The sequence below is a fragment of the Marmota marmota genome, unplaced genomic scaffold, assembly GCF_001458135.2.
Source record: "Marmota marmota marmota unplaced genomic scaffold, marMar, whole genome shotgun sequence".
In the NCBI taxonomy this organism is placed as follows: Eukaryota; Metazoa; Chordata; class Mammalia; order Rodentia; family Sciuridae; genus Marmota; species Marmota marmota.
Genome location: NW_026000068.1, coordinates 25264653 through 25288406, shown reverse-complemented (window position 1 = coordinate 25288406; position 23754 = coordinate 25264653). Strand labels below are relative to the sequence as shown.

Genomic DNA, 23754 nt, shown 5'->3' with positions numbered 1-23754 from the left:
TTCTTTAAAAAAGAAAAAGAGATATACCCTTAGACTATAACAATTGAGAGAAGACTGAAATAAAATCAGAAATGAAAAGGGAGACATGGCAGCTAACACCAAATAAATACACAGATTCATCAGAGATTATTATGAACAACTATCAACAAATCTGATAACCTAAGAGAAATGGACACTTTTCTAGACACATAGCCTTACCAAGATTAAATCATGATAGTAAATGGCATAAGCCAGGCCCAAAAAGATAAGTAGCACATGATCTCACTCATAGGTGGAATATAAAAAAGCTGATGGTTTTCAGAATTAAATATTATATAATATATAATCCCATTGTCTTATCATTTATAGATATATATAGATATAGCTATAGATAGGTATACACATATATGTGTGTGTGTGTGTGTGTATGTATATATATATATATATATATATATATATATATATATATATACATACTGTGTGTGGTAGAGATAGCATTCAATACTTGACACTCATTATTAAAATGATAAATAATAATAATTACTTGAAATAAGTGGAGCTAGCCTTATACTGACGCAGTGGTAAGAACCACCCACTGATCATAGACCACCCTGAAAAACACTTACTGAAAATAGTCAAGTTTCAACCTAAAAATGCTGTATACTCCATAGATAAATCTCTTTCCAAGATTACAACAACCTAAGAGGCACAACTAGGTGAAGGTAAGAAAAGTGCTTCATATTTCTACAGGCAGCACAAATGCCTCTCATCACTCTAAGCTGTCTTTGTTCCTGAGCAGACAATGCATAATTATCATTCAGCAATGGCCATGAAAACCTTCATGACCACTAGATTTGAGAAATAGAAGTTGTAATTTACTTTCTTCTAAATCTTTGCAACCTTTATTTAAACAAATAACTTTGACATGGTCAAAATTTCATGCAAGAAGTAATTCTGGAAATATTCCAGTCAGAATGGTAAGGAATAGAGCACCCTGGACAGCTGGGCCATAGCCACAATCCTAGGAAAGTTTGCAAGGCAGGTTGCTCAGAAGACCACACAGCTGGCAAGCCAAGAAGACCTGGGTTCTGGCTTTACTTCCACCTTTACCAGTAGTGTAAACATGTGCAAGTCCAACGATATCTCCAAGCTCCACCATCCCTCTTTCTAAATGGGGGATAACAACAGATCTATCAGCCTTATTGAAATATAGACAAGATGTACAGGAATGTGCTTTATAAACTATGAAGTATTGTGTGCAAACTCTTACTATTATTTGTCTGTTCTGCTCCACACAGAGCAAAGTAAATAAGTCTTTAGTTTATGAGTGCCCTGTAAGCTGATAAGCAGACCAAGGGTATTTTCTATTTTGTTGTTTTGTTTGATTCTTTATTTCTAGAATGACCTTGGTCCTCCTTTAATACCATTTCCTAAAATGGAAAGTAAATTAGGCAGTTGGAATCTCATAGACCACGGAGTGACTCTCTGCAGTTAGTAAAAATGTTTTCACTGTACTCGTGAGTCTCATTACAAATATAAGCTTTGCTGTGGGCAGAATCAACAGGTTCTCTAGGCAAACCCTTGAAACTTGTAACTGATCTCTAGCAATACCTTTTCTTCCTCTTTGGCTCCCCTCTTTCAGTAATGCCACAATCTTATCCAGTGCTCAGGATGTTCTTAGTGATTTTTCCCTGATCACCCAGAGATCCCCACCAGCAGATCATTCCAATCTGACATTGTGAGGAAAGACCTTTTAATCCCCCCTCCTCCCCTCTCTTATCAAATTGTATCTGCTCCAAATTACAGACCTATCCTCTGCTAACAAAAGATAGTGGTATCTCTTTGAGGTAAGGGCTTTTCAACTGCACCATCTTCTTCTCTCTCCTGGGTTTTTGGATTTTTTGTTGTTGTCGTTTTTCTTTGTATTTTCATTTTTGTTTTTGTTTTCGGTTGTTGTTGTTGTTGCTATGGTTTGGTTTTTTATTTTATCTTTGAGTTGGGATGTCACTATGTTATCCAGGCTGGCCTTCAACTCCTGGGCTCAAGCAATCCTCATATCAGCCTTCCAAGTGGCTGAACTACATGCATGCATCCTTATGCATGGCTCATCTGGATCTTCTCAAGTGATACTTAATACTTTAAGGAAGAGCTTCAGTTACAGGGAATTTTTTTAAAACCAGCATAAGAGGTATTTGAGGCATTTACACACACCCTCACATATTTATTCATCAAGTGTATATTCGGCACCCATGATGGATTAGGAATGAGTCAGGAACAGAGGGTATCACAAAGATCATAAATTCAGTGTGTGATGAGAGACAGAGGTGGGGTAACCAGCCTAAGCATAGATGCAGAGGAAAGTCTGCTCTCTGCCCAAGTCCAGCAGCTCTAACTAGGTCAGCACATACCAATTGCTTCATGCTACCACCCAGCAACAGAGTTCAAGCTGTAATAAAACATTCCAAGTTGCAATTAAGAAATAACTGGAAAGAAAAATTAATTGAAAAATGCAGAATATATTCTTGCCCTCAAAGATCTCCCAATCACATGGAAAGGACAAATAAGAAAGCAGTTCATCATAATATAAACAGATAAAGGTTTATTATTTGTGTAATTAAATAGCACTAATGCCAGATAAATGCCAAAAAACTAAAAGAATTGTATTCCAAAAAAATGCATGTGTCATGGAATATTAATAGTCCATGTAATAGTAAAGGGAGTTAAATTTGTGCCCATCAGAAGCAAAATTCTAAGAATGGTGTCCAGTGGAAAAGTAACAGCCAAAGCCCTGGATCTGAGGGGGTTGGGGCAAAGTACATTTAGAATAAGAGAGATCAGCTGGATTTTCTTTAGTACAGTAGTAGTAATTTCTCACCAGTAGTTTGATTTATGAGATCAGCTTATTTTCAAAGAGCCTAGTCTATAAAATCTTTAATTGTGGACATTTTAGGCAAGACAAATAGAAAAAAAAAGGTATTTATCCCCTTTGTCTTAGACTGACCTCTGCTGAGCTCTAAGATTTACCGAGGTGTAATAATCCCCTGGCAAGGCTCTGAGTGACCATAGGAATTCAGTGATGGACAGGATAGAACAGAGCTGGAGCTTCATCGTGGTAAAGATGGACAGATATGTGGGAAACTGGGGGATATTAGGCAGTCACATCAAAAGGGGCTTTAGTCATAGATGGTGATGGTAAAAACATAGATGGCCTTTAAAACTCTTTTATATTCACTTACTCATTAAGTATCTGTCAAGAATTGATGAGCTTGTATGAAAATAAATCATGAATAAAACCAAAGGAGTCTCTGCCTCTATTGGGCTAACACCACTGCTACAAGCAAAACAAAATAATTGCAGACTATGTGTTAAGTATTACAGAAAAACCCAACATGGAACTGAGATAAAAATACTGACATGCATACACACATGCTTGCATGCACCTACAGATGAGTCAGGAGAATAGAGACAGTCACGGTGATAATTACACTGAGACAGGAAGGATAGAAGTAAACTAGTTACACAAATGTGTAAGGGTGGAAGGGGGGTGAGGGAATAGTGACTTCAGATCCAGGGACCCATGAGTGCAAAAACTCAGATGCTTAAAATAGTCCCGCCAGCAAGGAATTTCTAGAAGACAACCAAGCCTGGGGTTTAAAAAGCAAGAGAAATATAGGCAGGACCTAATTGTAGAGCTTTATGAACAGTAAAAAAAAAGAGAGAGATAATATTGGCCAGGCACAGTGATGCACACCAGTAATCCAAGCAACTAGAGAGGCTAAGGCAGGAGGATCACAAGTTCAAGGCTAGCCTGGGCAACTTTGTGAGACTCTGACTCAAAAAATAATAAGGATGAGGATGCAGCTCAGTGGTAAAGTATCCCTGGGTTCAATTTCAAGTAAAACACCAAAAAATGTAAAAATTTTTATTTTACTTACAATATTTATTTTCTAGAGCTGTCATAACAAAGTTCCCCTGATTAGGTGGTTTTAACAACAGAAATTTATTTTCTCATGAATATTGAGTTGGTTTCTACTGAGGCACCTCTCTTTTGCTTGCAAATGACCATGTTATCCCTCTGTCTTGTATGGTCTTTCCTCTATACCTGTTTTTGTCCTAGTTTCCTCTGTTTATAGGGACAGAAGTCATAGTGGATTAGGATCTACTCTAATGAACTCATTTTAATTTAATTACCTCTTTAAAGATCCTATCCCAAGTACATTCTGAAATACTAAGAGTTAGTATGAATCTGGGGGAAATAGAATGCAGCCTATAGCACTTATGCCAATAGAGAAACCATTAAAAGATTTAAGCAAGAAATGATATAAACTAATTTATATATTAAGAACAATGTGGTTACAGAATGCAAAAAAAAAATGGAGAAGAAAGTGATGCAGAGACTATTTCAGTAATCCAGACCCCCAAACAAATATTCCTTCTTAATATATTTTTATTTTTAATTGATACATAGTAGTTGTTTATATTTATAGGGTGCAGTATGACATTTCAATACACACAATGTATCATGATGAGATCAGGATGAAGGGTATATCTGTCATCTCAGATATTTATCTTTTCATTTCCTTGTTTTGAGAACATTCAAAATCCTTTCACCTATTATTTTGAAAGAGTTAGTTAATTGTTACCAGCCATAGTTAATCTGTGCTACAGAATGTGAGAAATTATTCCTCCTGTTCAATTTCACCCCTAAGCACATGAGCCTTCCTCTCTCTATTCTTCTACCTTTACACCCTTCCCAGGTTTTGATAACCACTATTCTATACTCTCTACGTCTATGGGATCAACTTTCTAGCATCTATATATAAGTAAGAACATGCTCTATTTGTCTGCCCTTCAGTTCCATCCATGTTGCTGCAAATGACAAAATTTTATGCATTTTGTGACTGCACAATATTCCACTGTGCATCTATACCACATTTTCTTTATCCATTCATCAGTCAACAAAACCTTAGTTGATTTCATCTTGACATTGTAAATAGTGCTGCAATAAACATGAGAGCACAGGTGTCTCTGATATTCAGGCTTCATGCCCCTTGGATATATGCCCAGGAGTAGGATTGCTAGATCATGTGACATTTCTATTTCTAGTTTTTTGAGAAACCTTCATACTGTATTCTATAATAGCCCAGCTAATTTACATTTCCACCAACAGTATATGAGAGTTTCACTCTCTCAGCCATCACGCCAGCATTTATTTTTTGTCTTTTTTATAATAGCCATCCTAAGTGGGATGATGCTATTTCATGGTGGTTTTGAGGTGCATTTTCCTGATGATTAGTGGTTTTCTGTATTTATAATACAGTTGTTGGTCATTTGTATATCTTCTTTTGAGAAATATCTGTTTCGGTCACCAGAATACACACTGAACCTGGAGCTTACTATTAGGCTAGAGTGGGACTGCTCCATAATTTCCTCAGTGCTGAATTTATAGAATTGAATGAGGATGCATATGTGCCTGTAATGTGATTTCATCCCAAAACTTTGTTACATTAAAAAAAGCACCAAAATAGCCTAAATAAATAAGTAAAGACAAATAGACAATTACTAAATCCCATGTTTTATTCATATTATTCAAAGACATTCAAACACACAATTCATAAAAGCATTTACTAAAATACTCTCTGTTCTTCTGCCCCCTTTGCTCCTTTTCTACAGGTATGACAAAAATCTCTCTCCTCGAAAGCTTCAGGGAAAAATATTCCACCATTCCTCCAGTGCCCAAAAGATTTTTCTTCTCTTCACCTAGTCTTCCTTTTCTAAGAACTTTCCTATGTATCAACTTAGCTTCTCATCTGCAAAAAGAAAGAAAGAAATCTTTGGAGGGAGAAGTTTTGTTTCACTTAGACTAAAGATGATTTTTATCAGCCAGAGAGTCGGTGGGAAACGTTTCTGAGAATTCCCACATAATCCTTTTTTGTCTAATCACATGTATTTTCTTAGAGTCTGGGTTTTCATGATATTTTGAAAGGAATCAGTACATTTGTTAATAAGCATTTAAATAAAAAAGAGGTAAGGGGGAGATGGGGAAGAGTTGTGGTTGTTTAGGGACTAAGCAAGGACACCTGACTATTCTCTAACAGACTGCTCCATAGACAGATACCCACATCTGTGGTTATCCACCCTGCCCAAACTGCAGCCCCAAATAACCAGTGTACACTGAGGATACTTCTAACAAAGCTACTGGATTGATTGAGACTCACCTCAAAGGGCAAGACTTTTGAAAATAAATATATCTACTTCTCATGATCTACTCAGAAACCCTGAGCAAATTGCTGATATAGGTCATCCAGTCCAGTACTGAGTGATATTTTCATTCCAATCAAACAAGAAGTTAGTGAAGATAAGTAAATAGTGATTTTATTTATTTATTTATTTTTACATTAGCTTTATTATTATTATTATTATTATTATTATTATTATTGGTGTCAAAATATCTTATATACAGAGATATGATAAATTGTGGTATAAAGGTATATTAAGTAAATAGTGATTCTATCAGACCACTAACCTACTGTCTACAGATACAGTATGGGAAGACACAGTAGAAATGAAACACAGAATATGAGAGAGGAAAATGAAGTGTCCCAACAACATCTTCCTCCCCATCTAATTTGTTCACATCCTCCATGTCCCAAACGAGGGCTTATCTTTCTACAAGCCTTCATTCCAAGTGAGACATCTCAACTCTTGTCCCCACAGCATCCTATGAGTTCCTCTATCATTTTACTTACTGCCTTGTAATTCAAATTATTCATCTCCCCTACTAGATTGTGAATCTCTATGGAACGGGGATAGGATTTTGTTTTCTGAACACCTAGTAATTAAATACTTTGCAATATAGGTAAATATCCATTAATAAGGCTAGTTTCATTTTCACTATATTACCCTGCATCCTAGTAAGAAGATCTAAGTAATTTGTCTATGTTTTAGAGTATGGGAAGTATTGCAGAGAAGCTAGAAACAGGGGTTAGAGGTACCCTTGGCTCAAATTTCTTCCAAAGGTTTAAGAAGTTCTGTTTTCTTGGAAAGCAGTGGTGTTGGGGTCAGGAAGTTGGTGGGACCTGGTGGAGGACTTAAGGAAGGAAGGGTTTGACCATTCTTCAGCTTCTATGGAAGCTTGTCCTCATATTATTTGACCTTTAGAAGGGAACTTCCCAAACTGCTTCTAACCATATCCCATCCAAAGTTTTCCCCTGAATCATTCAAGAGCCATGAAGATGTGGGTAGAACAGACCTAAGTTATTGCAACTATGTTTTTGTTAAGCATCACAAAGAATTACAACATCTTTGTGAGGGTATTCTTGATTTGAGTTTCCTGCATTAGCAATATATAGAAGTCCAACATCAGAGGCCCATTTAGTGAAAGTTAGAAAAAAAAATTATACCCTTCTATAAATCCACTTGTATCAGAACCACCTCCCAGGCTGTGTGGCATATGGATTTAGGGATCTGCCACTAAGATTCTCTGAGGTTGTGGGCCAGAGAGATACCCCTCATTAACAAGTTCCTGGGTAATAACACTTAACAAAACTCAGTTCAGAGAGATTACATCTTCAGAGAAGCCTTTTTGGCTCCTCACCCAAGCTCATGAGCTGCCCCCATCTTCTCCTCTCATTGTGCATACCATGTTGTCTGCCTACCCTGCTGCATTAGGTTCCAAGAAGGCAGCAGGTTTTCTTCTTGTTCACATCTGAAGCCCAGAATTGTGGATGGTATTGATGAACTGAGTGAATGATTCTTACACATTCTAAGATGGACAGACAGAACACTAGGGTTGAAGTTCCTGTCCAGGGCTTGCAAGATTCTTGGAGGTCTTGCCCTAAACATAATATCTTAAAGTGAGAGAGCTCCCTGGATAGCACCTGAAATAACCTATCACTAAATTCCATGTTAAAGGGAGGAAAATCATGTTGTTGTTTTTTACTAAGAGCCCAATGATCTAGTTTCCTATTGTTGCTTTAACAATTAATTATAAGACATCACAAATGTATTCTCTTGCAGTTCTGGAGAAAATCTTAAAAAGGGACTCACAAGGCTAAGTTCAAGGTGTCGGCAGACTGTGTTCCTTCTAGAAGCCTTGGCAGAGCCTCTGTCCTTGCTTCTCCAGCTTCTGGAGGCTGCCTACATTCTTTGGCTCATGGCTCCTTCCAGCAAAGGCCTCTGCTTCTGTAACCTCTGCTTTTATCATTGTATCTCCTCTGCCTCTCCCTCTCTCACCACTCACCTTCTACTTCTAAGAATTCCTGTGGTTCCATTGAATCACCCAAATAATCCAAGATAATCTCTCCATCTCAAGATCTTAGATTAAGTACATTTACAAAGTGACTTTTGCCATGTAAGGCAACATATTCACAGGTTCCTGGAATACTGCAACATATTCATGAACTCTTTGGGGGCCATTATTCTGCCTACTCCACTCAGCCATATAAAAAAATATTTTAAAAATGGAGTCAAATTTTAGTAGAAACAGTAATTATGTAACTAAATTTCCTATCAGCAACAAGAAAAGATACACAAGGAGTAGTAAATTAGAATTATGTCATAATTCTGTCGTAATTTATAGTTTCAATTGGTTTTCCTCAGTTAAAAATCCAAATATAAATGATATTGTCCTCCTAAGAGAAGAGCACTGTCACTTTCATTTTGATTGGCTATGCATCTCCTCCAGGTCCCTCTTTTGGTGAGCAAAGGCACATATCAGGACTATAGATGATAGCCACTACAATGTGTCAGCACCAGCAATTCACTAGTAGAGATGGCAGGTAAGAGAAGGGACCTGTTGAGGAAGACGAGAGAAGCAGAGAAGTCCATCTGGGTACCCAGATGAAGACCATGAACACTTCAGGTATATGCAAAGGACAGCAAGGAGGCCAGTGTGGTTAGAACAGAGTGAGCCAAGAAACTAAGAAAGGAGTTAGGAGGTAACAGAAGTCCTGGTGATATGGGACCTTTCCAGACATTTCAAGAACTGTTCTTTTGTTTTTTGTTTTTTGTCTTCTGAGTGAAAATGGAAAGTTTTTCAGAGGGTTTTCTGCAGAGTTATGTGATCTGTCTTCTGTCTTAGCAGGATCATGAGGCCGACTGTGTGAGAATGAGATGAGGCTCAAAAGTCAGCTTGTGGGCGCACAGGTGCAAGTAGGGAGATCCCTTAGGTTATTGTAAACAATCTCAGCAAGAGATGCTGGCATCTTGGACCACAGTGGTTGCTGTGAAGTTGAGAGGAAGGGATGAAATTTTGGATATGTTTGAGGGAGGGGTTACCAAATTAGCGGAAGGATTGAACACAAAAAAGAAAAGGATGACTGGGGTCTTGGCCTAAATTACTAGAAGTCTGGAGTTACCATCAGAGAATAGCCCACCTTCTATGTATAAATGGTGGGCTTGGTATACAAACAAAACTCCAAGGTCAAGGTCTAGTCCTTTATTCCAAACAGATGACCATTCTACATCCCTTCTATATAATAATTTTGGTGGAACAACTGTGCAGGGCACATCCAGGATCATGTCAAGTGCTGTGTCCTGCAGCCCAAAGTACAAAGGCATGAAGGAAAGAGGAAGCTCAAATTAGATGTTGACAAGAGATTGTAACAAGCAAGAAAAGAAACAAAATTACCTCTCAAAAGTCTCACAGCATGTTGATTGCATACCACAAACTTGAAAATGCACAGATGTTCCTTCCATAATCCATCAAAAAATAAAACCCCTGGTGATTCACTCCTCAGCAAGAAAAATCCTAGGAAATTTTGATTAAATTTAACTTACCAATGCTACATCATTGCTGAAAAATTCACACTTGTGGAAAAAGAAAATGAGGATGTTCTTTATGAGACAATAAGCCAACTACATATCCCCACCAGAGAATCACAAACTATTAATATTGTGAAATGATACTACCAATTGAATAGGTTTATTTCCCGAACTCTCTGGGTGGTGTTTGAGACATCTGAAGGGTCAGAGCTTGGCAACAGCGTGGTACTATGTGGAAATGATTGAGGGATGAACTCTACCTTTGGAGCCTACAGTCACTCCGGAAACTCTAAATTATAGGAATACGCTATTGCACATGCAAATTGCATTCACTCTGAAATTTATTAGTGTTGCTCCAATATCTTCTATTCAAAGGCAGCCAGATCCTCTCCCAAGGGCATAGGACTTCCACTGAGCAAAGGAGTTAGGCCAACCTGAAAAGAATACAATGAATCCTTCAGCATTTGGCAGGCAGTAGGGTGAACATTTTACTACTTAAAAATAAACATGAGCATCCCATAATTTTTTTGCCCTAGAAGCCTGTTGTACCTGGGGGTTAGATTCCCAAGTCAGTCCATAAATATTTGTTTAATCTACATTTTTCCTAAAACAATCTATAAACAGTACTCTAGGACCTAGCAACATGAAAACCTTGTTTCTGTTAACTTAATGAGTATTTGGGGAATACTGGTTATGTGTGGGTACTGGAGTTACAGAGTTGCAGAACACAAGGTTCCGCCTCAAGGAGCTGACAGGAAGGGGCACAGACAAGGAGAACATCAGGGCTATGGCAGAAACAAGGGTAGGGGCAAGGGAAGCAGGCAGCAAAAGCTGACATCTGAAGGAAGAATACTTCCTCAAGGCAGATGAAATGGCTGTGCAAACGCACAGCTGCAATGAACACTCAAAACTAAAACTTAGATCATATCTCTCTGCAGCTATTTCTCTCTTATTCACACAGACTGAAGCCCACCCAGCTAGGAGCTCCTTATGAGGGTTCTTCTGCGCTAGGACAAGTTTTCTAGCAGAAGATGAAGCACTGAAGAGGGGTAAAGAGCCAGAGCAAGTGCCAGCAGGCATGAAACAAGCAGAGAGCACTAAGAGAAGAAAGCAATATCTCCAGAAAAATGAAAAAGGACACTGTGGGAGGGAGTGTCATAGATCAACCGTTATGAAGAACCCATAAGTGCTTGAGTGTAAGCTCTGGGGGTATAAGGATTCATAAGATATGCAGTAACATGTTGTAAAACAGTAAATATGAAAGCATCAACCTCAGATGGTTATTATGAGGCTTACAGTTTATACACTCAGTACTTAGCACTTGGGTTACTGTGTGGTAAGAGTTCAAGAACTGTTGATATTATTTAAAAATGCAGTTACATACATACGTTCAGATGCAGTGTTCAGGGTGAAGAAAGAAATAGTTCATTCTAATTGGGAGAAGACATGAAAAGCTTGCAGGTGCTAATAATAAGGGCACTTATCACAAAGGCTAGGACATGGGTGCTAGAGGACATTTAAAAAGAAAGAGCTAAGACATAGAGGCAAAACTAGCCTGGAGCATGCTGACCTCAAGCAGAAACTCAAGACCACCTTCTATTCCCCTTAACCCAAAATCCACTTGCAAGATAAAGATGCTACTACAAATCAGCTAAATTCCAAGATATTTGTTAAATGAAATAATAATAATATTCACAAGGGCTATTACTACTAGTACTTACTATGTCTCAGATACAGTGCTGAAATCTTAGCAAATATTCATTCAGTTAATCCTCACAGTCAAGATTAGGTATGGTCCCGTTCCACAGGTGAAAGGGGTTCGGCTATCAGGAGCCACACTCTTAACCACGACTCTGTATCACCTTCACATACAAAAGAAGTGTGAGAGTCAAGTGTGCACATTCTGAAATTACTCATTTTTGGTTACTGTGTGGTACTATATTCATTTTTTTGTTGTTGTTGTTTAGACAGGGAAAAAATAGAGAAGAGACATATTTCTTTCCATTGTTCAGAAAAGAAGCAACAGCAAAGGAAACTGATAGCTGGTAGTTATGGGTGAAATTAGAGGGAAGAGAGAATTTTATTTCAGAGACATTTCCTGACGCTGTGGTTGAAGTGTGTCCCCGCAAGTTTCAAGTGTTGGAAACCTAATCTACAAATTAGCATGTTAATGTTATTTAGAGGTGGGGCCTTTGGAGGAGTAACTGCAATTAGATGAGGTCATGAGGGTAGAGCCTCCAAGGTGGCATTAGTGGCTTTATAAGAAGTGAGACCCAAGCTAACATGCTTACTCTGACTCACCACGCGATGTCCTCTGCCTTATGATGTAGCAAGAAGGACCCCAGCAGATGTTGAGCTGATGTCCACAGCATGCTCTTGGATCTCCCTGCCTCCAAAACTATGAGCCAAATAAACTTCTAATCTTTATAAATTACCCAGTCTCAGGTGTTTTTGTTACAACGACAGAAGATGGACTGAGACAACTGGTGTTATACAGCTCTAACCCTAGCTTTTCACTTTCTATGTTGCCTTTACTCCTAATTGAGGATTGATTCAATTGAGCTTGACACTAAACAGCAGTCAAAGAATGCCTCTGTGCACCCCACCAGGAGGCATACTTGAAATTTCCCAGGACTATTGATTTCTTTCAAGTCTTCAGAAATCAGTCATTCCTCTATTTATACTGTTCTGGAGTTACAGAAGATGAGAGAATTTTTATCAATCAATTTTATGAAGCTAGTACATTCCTTGGGGAGGTGGCGGAATTCCTAATGTATATAGCAATAGAAAAAAAATCTTAAAAATATTAACTATTCAAATTATTTATTAAATAAAATAATGGACTGTAATCAAGTAAGATCTATTTCCAAGAACAAATAACAGTTCAACAAAGGGCTCTATTAATTTAGATAATTTACCATCTAAAATATCCTGTTCTTAACCTACTAGACTGTGAATCTCTTTATTTCTTCAAATTGCAATCAAAAGGGTTGGGAGGGGAAGGGAGGAGGCAGGGAATTAGCAAGGATGGTGGAATGTGATGGACATCATTATCCAAAGTACATGTATGAAGACACGAATTGGGTGTCAACCTACTTTATATACAGAGATATGAAAAATTGTGATATATATGTGTAATAAGAATTGTAATGCAAAAAAAAGTACATGTATAAAGACATGAATTGGCGCGAACACACTTTATATACAAGATATGAAAAATTGTGCACTACATGTGTAATAAGAATTGTAATGCATTCCGCTGTTGTGTATTTAAAAAAATAAAGTCAATTAATTTTTTAAAAAAGACCAGGAAGAGAAAAGAGGGAAGGGAAAGGGAAAATACTGAAGAATTATATTGGTCAAATTAGTACCATTACATTGTGTACATTTATAACTATGTAACAACAAATCCCTCCACTATGTACAATTAAAATTCACCAATAAAAATGAGGAAAATTAAAAAAAAACAAATTGCAATCAATATCTGTATCTTATATTGTGAAGATATTGTGCATTAGTGTTCATAATTTTCAAGTGTTTGGGTGGCTTATCTCTTTTATCGATGTCTATTTTATCAATATCTTTGTCTCATTCATGATTTTGCCTCATTTCATTTTATCCTCATTCAAAGAAGTCAATACTCTTTCATCAAATTAAACATCAACACTTTAAAATAACTTTAGAAATCTAGACAAAGAATATCCATCCAAACATCCAAAGATAAGAACCATATCCAACCTAACAGAAAGTGAAGACATTCCCATCTTAATATCAGTAATAAGAAGAGGATGGTTGTTATTTCCATTATTTTTTCAATTCTGGAAATATAAACCAAGAAATGAAAAATAAATGAAAGGGATAAATAATGGAAAGATAAAAATAAAATCTTAATTAGTGTCAAATGGCATGACTTTAGCAAATTAAATTCAGTTGTATTTTTGAGGAAATTACTACATTATGATCAATAATTCATTCACTTCCAAATTAGAGGAAAGTGTAACTAAATACTTAATTATTCTTGCAGTGAAAAGTTCTTTAAAGGCAGAGAGAGAGATTCAGAGAGATTTTAATTAGAAAGGCTTGGCTTGGTCGTGATGTAAAACTTCTAAACAATCAAAACTCAGTTTATACTGGGGCATGTGGAAATGCCTTACAAAAATTTCCAGACAAAAGGTCAGTAGTTCAAAGATACAAAAAGTTCTAAATTTTAAAATAAAATTAAAAAGACAAGCATGTCATCTGAAAAATAAAGGTCAAAGACAATTCAGAAAAGAAAAAGATCAATAAATAAAATTTAATATCACTAGCAGTTTAAAAATAAGTCAAATAACATACCACTTTTTCTTCTCAAAGTTTGGAAAAAATAAAGGGAAATGGACACTTTCATCCACTCAGGGTAGGAAAGTATATGGATGCAATATTTGACAAGAAAATTAAGAAGTCATATCATACCTTTAAATGTACACATTTTTAACCCAGTCATTTAATAAACTTATTCTAGGTACATAACAATGCATATGAACAAAAATGCACATTCAAGGATATTTGCAACAGTAAAAAGGAGACAAAAATAAAGGATTAATTAAATAAATCATGATACCCCCATACAATAAAATGCTATACAATCATTTAACTTGACTCACTAAAACACTTAATGATTAAAAGATTTACACTACCATGTACTAAAGATATAAATCGGAAAAAATGTTACCCACTAAAAGATTAACAGTGTTGGGGTTATAGAATGTTTTCTTTTTTGTGTTTGTCTATGTTTCCTTGATTTTTTATGATAATAGTAAGTCACTTTTAAGCAAAAATATTTTCATTGAACAACCCCCAACCCCTTCACTAAAACCCATTGAAAAGAGAGTTTCTACTGTGTATTGGGCACTTTGAATAGATTGCCTCTAACCCTCACTATAGCCTAATTAAGTAGCTATTGTCTCTGCACTTTAAGTGAGGAAACCAAATTAGGAAGCCGTAATAACTCCTCTAAAGTCAGATACAAAGTCAGATCTGCTTGACCTTGGTCATTACTATATTCACTACATCCAGCCATCTTAAAGATTACTGAATTCCTGAGGAGCCTTACAAGCTCATCTTCCGCAGTGACAGCACTGGCTTCTAACCACCACTGGTGTCCAAAATCTCAATGTTGTGGAGGCAATGCAATAACCCAATAAAATTTGTATTAAAAAGAGGTATTTATCAAACAATCAAACAAACTACACAGAACCAAGAGTCAAATGGGGTTACTTTTCTTTGAAAACTTCACCAATACAACCATTAAGGGATGCAGAAAACCATCAAAACCTCAAGATGTCAGAGTTGACTCACGATGGAGAATTATGCTACATGCTCCACTTCTTCAAAAATACTGACATAATTATAAGCATTCTATTTTATGGTCTCATTTTTTGATATAGGCTTAGAAGCACACAGTCACAAAATTGCCATCTTTAAAATTTTCCTGCTGGGGATGTATTTCAGTGGCAGAGCTCTTGCTTAGCATGTGTGAGGCCCTGGGTACAATCCTCAGCAAAAAAATAATAATAACATACATCCTGGTGGGTAAGACCAGTGTTCTGCCCTTTCAGTCCTAAGCCAACAGTGACACCTTTCACATTCTATAAGTCATCCCTCACAGGACCAACTTCAGAAGCTTTGCATTTGCCCCAAATCATCCATTTCCCTCAATAATCTCATTATAGTTCCTTGACCATATTCATATATTCAGCCTCTTAAAATAATGAGTTTCATAAGTTATTACCTTCTGAGTGGGCAGCATTTTCCTTAAGCATTTTATTTCAAGCTAAATAAAGAGTTTCTTCTTATTCTAATGAAGAGGACATTGAAGAAGAGGTCTGTGTTTTATGTTATCCATTATTTCAAACATCAATCTTCGCTTTAGTCTTTCTGAAGTTCTCAACCAATAGAAACTCTGATTACAATGGAATATTACTAAGACTAAAAAAAAGAAAACTATTCTTCCCTTGGCCTCAACAGGGATAAACCTGGAAGACATTCATTATACCATGTGAAATAGGCAGACCAGAAAAGCAGGTGCTGCATGATCTCAATGACATGTGGAATCTTAAAAAGTCAAATTCAAAGAAACATAGTGTGGAAGAAGGGGGGGGCTAGAGGAAACAGGTAAATGATGATCAAAGGGTGCAAAGTTGAAGTAACAAGATGAACATGTTCTGGATACTGGTGCAAAAGCATGGTGACCATAGTTAATAACGTATCGACTACTTGAAGTTGGCTAAGAGTTAAATACACGTACGACAAAAGATGGGCAGTTAACCATGAGGTAATAAATATGTTAATTAGCTTGGTCATGGCAATCATTTCACAATGTGCATAAATAAATGCCTCAAAATATTACATCACACACTTTGAGTGTACATTTTTATTTGTTATACCTCAACAAAGTTGGAATATGTAAATCAATTAATTCAATTTAATTAAGAAAATATATCCAGGAGGTACAACCAGGTTCTTCTTAGAGCAGATGGCTCACATTCATCAACTCAAATGTATCAGAGAGACTAAGAATTGCTACAGGAAAAATGTGTATAGGTAAGAGAAGCAAAAAAAAAAAAAAAAGCATCCCTGGCGGAACTTCTCAGAAAGCATCAGTTGTTCCAAATCTTTCCAAAATCTTCCTCAAACACACATACCAATCTCACTGCAAGAAACTCTGAATTTAAACCCTGGATGAAGATCTCTCTATCATTCTAACTTGATGCGAAGAGAACAGATAAAAATTAGAAAGATAAAACATTTATGGATTGTACTGTGACCCTGCATTATCTTGAATCAAATGCTTTCATATTGGTTATTAAAGGATTCCGTTTATTTGTTTCACTTAAAGTTTAGAAAGCTTTACAGAGTGAGGAATATAAATTATCTAATACTGGAAACCATGTCCATCATCAGAGACTAAACCTCTTCTCTCTGCTATAAAACAAAAAAGAGATTTTGTTACTCCAAGGTCATCCCCATTTTACCATGATATCAATCTATAGCAGCAATATCACTCTCTCTTTTCTGCCCCTCAACTTACAGTAGTTATCTAAATTCTTTTCAAAGAGAAGATATTCTAACACTAAAATAAAATGATCCCACATGTAGATTTAAACCTCCACAAGAAAAAAAAAACTTTAAGGAACTTTCCAAAAAGTGTAAAAGACACCAGCAGCTGCTCTATTACAAAATAGTACAAGACAATATTTCTGTGAAAAACTTGGGTGAAAGTCCAGGAAGCATCTAGAATGATTGTCTCTCTGAAGTAAACATCTGTGTTGATGGGAAATTAAGACAAAAACACACATCTGTATTCAGAATTCAAATGCAATTCCCAAGTGAAACATAAGAATTCCACTGGTTTTAGGGTGAAAAAAATAGATCTTCTAAGCTTTGTAAAATTTTGAACAACAGCAAATTCAACCACATAAGACTGTCTTTCATCTATGTGTTTGGGTTACCAATTAGAAAAACTAAAATTTATTTTTTGGTTGTTGTTGTTGTTGTTGTTTTTAACTGAGTATTTTCAACAGCCCCTCTATCAAGCCCGTGTCTCTGCTGTGCAGCTGACACTAGCCATGGCATTTGTACATGATGATGATTTCTTTCCATCTACTCATTGATTTTTCCATCCTACAAAGCAGTCATGAATGTTGTGTTTATGGGCTCTATTACAAAAACATTCCTGTACACAAGTAGTGAGAGCTGTCACTCAAGAGCCCCTACCTTGAAAAAAATACATATCCCCCTTCCTCATTCCCATTTTCCCTTCCAAGGATGGGTCACAGTGGAAAGATTGCTTCACCAGTCTTATAAAATACACTAGAGCAATCCCACTTCCTGCAGGAACCACACCCTTATAGTCAGCAAAAGAGAATACTGAGGACACACAAAAAATAAGATGGTATAGGTAAACCTACCCAGTCTTCCCTTGAATGTCAGTCTCCTTGGGGTAGGAAATATTCCTTCTTGATGTTCCTTAAGGTACCAGGTACAGCTTTATAAACAAGTGGATTCATAAAAAAGCCAACAATGAAACCCAAAAGGCTTTTCTTTCTGTTTTGTCTCCTTTATTTTTAATGTCTTTCTGTAAAATTATACCCTAAAAAAAATAAAGATAAAGAAGTAAGGATAAATGAAGGAGAAAATGTGGAGAAGTGAATAGCACTCTCTATATGCACTGCATCCCCAGGCCTCACAGGTAGCACTGCTGAGCCCAACTCACAAATGAAGAACTTGCTATCATAAGGTGTATGTGACTTGTCCCTGCACATCATTAATAACTGACAGACCAGATTTCAAACCACTGACCAATGAGTCCCTGGCTTCAGCACTTCTGTGTTGCCAGGTTAACGCAGAGCTCTTGACAGTTGAGCTAACTGTCTGAAAGAGGAAAGAAAAAAAAAACACTACTATGATTGACTCATTTTATTCTTGAAATATGATGAAAGTGGTATAACCAAAAGTTCATTTTGGCCAGAAAGCAATCCTAAGAAAACATCCATAAAATCTCAAGTTTTGAACAATGTAATTTCCTGATGAGTCCTCTGTAATAAAATAGCTGCAAAAGTTTACATAATGAGGCAATTTGTTTTATCGGATTGCTACATACAAACTAGTAAAGAGTTGGGGGACTGTCTTGGTTTTCTATTGTTGAGTAACAAATCACCACAAATTTATCAGCTTAAAAAAAAATGCCACCTACTAGTGCACACTTTTTCAGGTCAGAAGTTCAGCCTGGCATCTAGTTTCCTGCTCCAGATTTAAAAGGTTGAAATCAGGAGTTAGCCAGGTTGAGGTCTTCCAAGTCCACTTCCAAGCTCTTTTTGTTGTTGTTGTTGAATGAAGGATTCAATTGCTTGTCATTAGTGGGCTAAGACTCCAATTTTCTTGGTAGCTGCTTCCAGCCAAATAAAATTCTGCTTCAAAAGGCATCATACAATTATGTGTGACCCACCATAGAAAAACTCTTTAAAGTCAGTTATGCAGTGTAACATAAACGAATCATGGGAGGAAAATCCATAAATTCCACTCTGGAAGTTTAGATATTGCATATTTACCACGGGAAATCCTGGGAACCATCCCAGAATCTGATAGGAAGCGAATTAAAAATAGTATAAATGATATATTGAACTAGAGAAGCCAAACACAAAAGCACATACTGTTTGATTCCACGAAAGCTCAAAATAGACAAAATTAATCAGCACTGTCATAAATGAAGACAGTGGTATGAGGGTCAAGGAGGATGTAGACAATAGCGTGCATGGAAAGCAAGTATTCATTTAACACTGAATATTTACCTGATGCTAAAGAGGGGGTGTTCCACAGCAGTCAAGACAAGGCCTCTGTCCAAGTAGAGCTTAAAAATCTATCTGGGAAAACAGAGGCTACTAAATAAACTGGTACCATAGCAGTGATAGGCCTTATACTTAGGAAAGTAAAAAGTGCTCTGATGCCATAGAGCAGGAGGATTTAAACAAGAATAAGCTTCAAAAAGGGACATTAAAACTGAGACCTTTAAAAGAAGTAGAGATCATACAGACAAAGGGGTCCTAGCTGACTTAGTAGCATTGGCTGACTATGGACTGATCTTTACCTACAAGATGTGACAGCATGAAGGCCACATGGTCTATGGCTCTGTCATTGGGAGAATGGCCTCAGGACCAATGGAGACACTACTCCTAGTGTGTCCTGCCCTGGTCAAGCAATCACTTTAATGTTGCAATGGATTCTATACTTCCTCACTCAGGAGGAATATTGACAGCCAGAAGGCAACCTGAGAGTAACCATGAGGATGGTTCAGGTTCTTGAATCTATGTGGAGGGAGGCAGCAGAAAGACACAGTGACTTCACACACAGAGTCTGGGATCAGACAACCTGGGTTGGAATCCTAACTCCACCACTTGCTAACTGAGCTTTCTCTAAGTCCTCAATTTCCTAATCTCTAAGATAGAGGCAATAGTGCTATACCCCATGAAAGGGTAGCTGCTGCTTTAGGAGAAGGGAGGGGACTGTACGGACTATACACTTGTCGTCAGGTGAAACACTCCTCATTGTGCACAGGCGCGGTATTGGTAGATCCAGAATGCATATGAGGAAGAATCGTGTCCTGCCACCCTTGGACTCGTGAGCCATGCTCACTTGTCACCACTCCAACACATTGAGCACTCTTAAATGTCAAGGCACTTGTCCCCTCTGGTTCTCATCCTCCAGCTTGTCTTGTTTGCTCAGTAAAAATGTTTACTTCTCCTCCACATCGCATCTTATACACTACCTTACCTGGGAAAATTTTTCTGACAGCCCAAGACAGAACTTGGTGATTGCTTGCCCATAATCTCATAGCACTTGTGAATATCTTTGAAACAACACATACCACTTTGTATCCAAATTGTTTTTTTTTTTTTAATAGGTTAAAATCTTCTTGCTGGAGCTTCTTGATATAGGAGACAAACACAGTATATTTAGCCCATGGTAGGGAGAAAATGTTCACTGAATGAATTGAATGATTGAATACTGTTGCCTTAAGAGGCAATGAATTTCTGCAACCAAATATAATTAAAGACTACACAACTATTTATGAGAAATGGTTGTAGCATCTGATACTGGACTATACACTAAATAGGACCCTCGAAACCTGAGTTTCCTTGGGCTAGATGAAAAAAAAAAAAAAAAACAGCAATTGAATAAACACCAGTTGGCTCTGGGCAAGAGAGGACAGGACAGATAAAGTCAAAATTTCAGCAAGAAAGGTATGGCACATCCAGAAGAGTAAAGGAAACTCATTTAATATTTGTATTATTTTAAAGGAGTGAAATTGTATTATTTTAAATAATTGTATTATTTAAAAGGCAAGGTGAAAGTACCCAGCATGGGCTGAGAAAGCCCAGAAGGACTAGCAATAAGCATGGGGCCTTCCACCAGTGGATCTGAAGAGACAAGGGAAAATGTAGAGCCAGAAGCACCCTGGGGAAGAGGGGTGGCTTGATGTGAGTCATGGCCTAGATAGAAGAACAAGACTTAGTCACACCAAAATCAGGGACCCACAGGAGGAGAGGGAAGGAATAGGTGTCCAGACATCCCCCCTTCAGATTGTTCAGGGAATGACAAGGAAAAAATGGCCATTTATGCTTGGTTCAGGCACAATTTCTTTTTCTGAATGATTTGGACCCATGACTGGTTGAATCCATGGTGGCAGAACTGGATGTGGAGGACCAACTGTATTTGCTCCTTGTAGTTTCCTCCTCTACACTTGAATAATCTGCCTTCCTTCTTCCATTACCATTTTGCCTTATATCCATCCCAGCAAGCAAGGCACCTGGAGGGCAGCCGTGTCTCAGTGGTTGAAGCTAGTGTGATAGGAAAGGGTTCCACCAGCAATTTTTTGTTTTCTTTTCAGAATGAGACTCTTTTTAAAAAATTAGTGTTATTACACAAAGTTTCCTGAAATATAAAGAACAGCAGTTCTTTGAGTTTTTAGCTTTTTTCTGATATGCAATGCAGTAAGGTCTCGTTTGATTGAGATTTACAACTCTTCTGCACAGCCTTATCAGAAGATGAGCATTCTTTAGAGGATTATGTGCAATATGGTATTGCTGAGCATATGGACATTCTTTGAAGATGTGTCTCTCAACACACTCCTCACCAGACTTTTCAACATCAAAGCATAGAAGGAAAAAAAATATCTGGAAAGGAAGAAGGCTGAGTTACCACACACAGAGAAAATCTTCCCATACTGAAGCATTACCATGTACCATCAGCAGCATGAGTCCACAAATCCCAATAGATAAGTTTCTATTTCAGACTCAAAGGCAGAATGATGATACAAATCAGCAACTCCATGGGTCTGGGGCTCACATACTCTCACACACTTATTCTTCAAACCTGTTTAAAAACATCCTCTTTCCATTATGAGATCCACATTCATATTGGAATTCTTTTAAGTTGTATTCCATGTATGTATAATATGTCAAAATACACTCTACTGTCAGGAAGACCTAAAAAGAATTTTAAAAAGTAAATTAACCAATAAATGATCATGACTAAATATTACCCTTAAGAACTGCTTATTCTATAACTTAAGCAATGTTCTGGAACAAATGAATAATCTTTAAATACTAAAAAAATGGAATTCTTACAAATAAAGTTTTCCTGATAAACTTCTCCACTTCCCCACACCCATCACTATATCCACTTCCAAGAACAGAACTTCAAGGTCAGAACAGGTCAACACATGGAGTTTTGCTCAGACTCAGGGCTGTGGTAGAGATAATAAGATGACCCTCAGTACAAAAAAGCAAGACTGGTTGAAGGCCACAAAGACAAGAAACCACTTGGAAACCACATGTTCCCCTGAAAGAGTAAATAACATAGTATGGATTCCACAATTCATGCTATTGATGTATCCAGCACACAATGATTTATCTGGCTACAAATTTATTTTTGTTTTCTGAGATCTTTTACAAAAGTAAATATCATGGCAGAAAAGCATTCTCTTTAATACTCTTGATTTTGGAGCTCAGAACTCTTTCTGGGGCTGGGGTTGTAGTTCTGGGGCTGGGATTGTAACTCAGTGGTAGAGCACTTGCCTTGCACGCATGAGGCCCTGGATTAGATCCTCAGCACCACATAAAAATACATAAATAAATAAATGAAAATAAATAAAGATATTTTATCCATCTACAACTAAAAAAATTTTTTTTAAAAAGAACTCTTTCTGTACAAAGGGCTGTACAAATAAATCCCTCCCATCATTCTCCTGGTACAGTCGACATCCCTTGCACATAACCACACCATTTCCCTGTCTTTCAAGTAGACACACAACAGCTGCCTTCCTGATGGAGCACTCTGCAAAAAAAGAAGGTGCAATTCAAAGAGGCTGGCAAATGGAAGATTCCCCAGGGTGGGAAGGGCCATCATGGGCCACATGGACAGACAGGATCCATGAACTGCTGCTGCCGTCACTCATGCAGCTGCTCACTCTTTCATCTTCTAAGGAGTGGTGCTGGCTCAGTGTTCAGAAAGCATCTGTTTCCCAAATTATGTGATAAGCTCCTATCATCACAGCCTATTTTCTTTAGCAGAAAGAAATCAGCATATATTAACCAAATTATGTGGTTATATTGTGTACATGTACAAATATGTAACCATGAATCCTACTACTATGTATAATTATAATGCACCAATAAAAAGAAAGAAAGAAAAAAAAGAAGGAAAGAAAGAAAGAAAGAAGAAATAAATCCATTTTAGAAAGTTCTTGAATGGGCAAAAAGTGAATAAATGTCTTATTTTTTCCATCAATAAATCGTAAGTTCTCCAATGGTGGAAGCATAGTATAGGTGACTCTTTTTGTTAATTGTTGATATCACGCTAAAATACAGATTAATTCATCAAGAATGCTGGACTTCTTTCTAATCAGACCCTGTCTGAATGGAGGAGGAGTACAATAATAGGGGTCTGAACATTTTGTTTTTCAACCCACACTGTTTTGGTTGAGTTTTTAAAGAAACATCATTTTTGTCACTATGATACCAAAAAAAGCTCCTACACTAAAGGAGTTTTGCATGTGACATAAATGGTCTTGGGGTTTTGTCATTTAAATGAGTTATTCCAGTGTACAGTACTGTCCCAATGAACAGTACAGATAATGCCCTTGATAAGAGAAGAATCCTGAGATGCCCTAATTTAAGTTACAGGCTAGAGAATTGAGAGAGGAAAGAGATAATAAAGGCTATTTTAACTCAGAGCATCAAGCTAAATCAAAAGAGTAAACTGGAAAAAAAATTGCTCAGCTGTGGTGGCACACACCTATAATCCCAGAGGCTCTGGAGGCTGAGGCAGGAGGATTTTGAGTTCAAAGCCAGCCTCAGCAATTTAGTGAGGTCCTAAGCAACTCAGTGAGACCTACTCTAAATAAAATACAAAAACAAAGGTTGGGGATGTGGCTCAGTGGTATAGTGCTTGCCTACTATTTATAAAGTCCTG

At 37.2% G+C, this 23754-nt stretch overlaps 1 long non-coding RNA gene across 1 annotated transcript; it reads right to left on the bottom strand.

Moving 5' to 3' along the window:
* Window positions 1-9874: 9874 nt before the first annotated feature.
* LOC125620015 lies at window positions 9875-12817 on the bottom strand. Its single transcript, XR_007351598.1, has 2 exons — window positions 11466-12817; window positions 9875-10178 (listed from the first exon to the last, which is right to left on the bottom strand). It is a non-coding gene; the product is annotated as an uncharacterized LOC125620015 (long non-coding RNA).
* Window positions 12818-23754: the final 10937 nt, after the last annotated feature.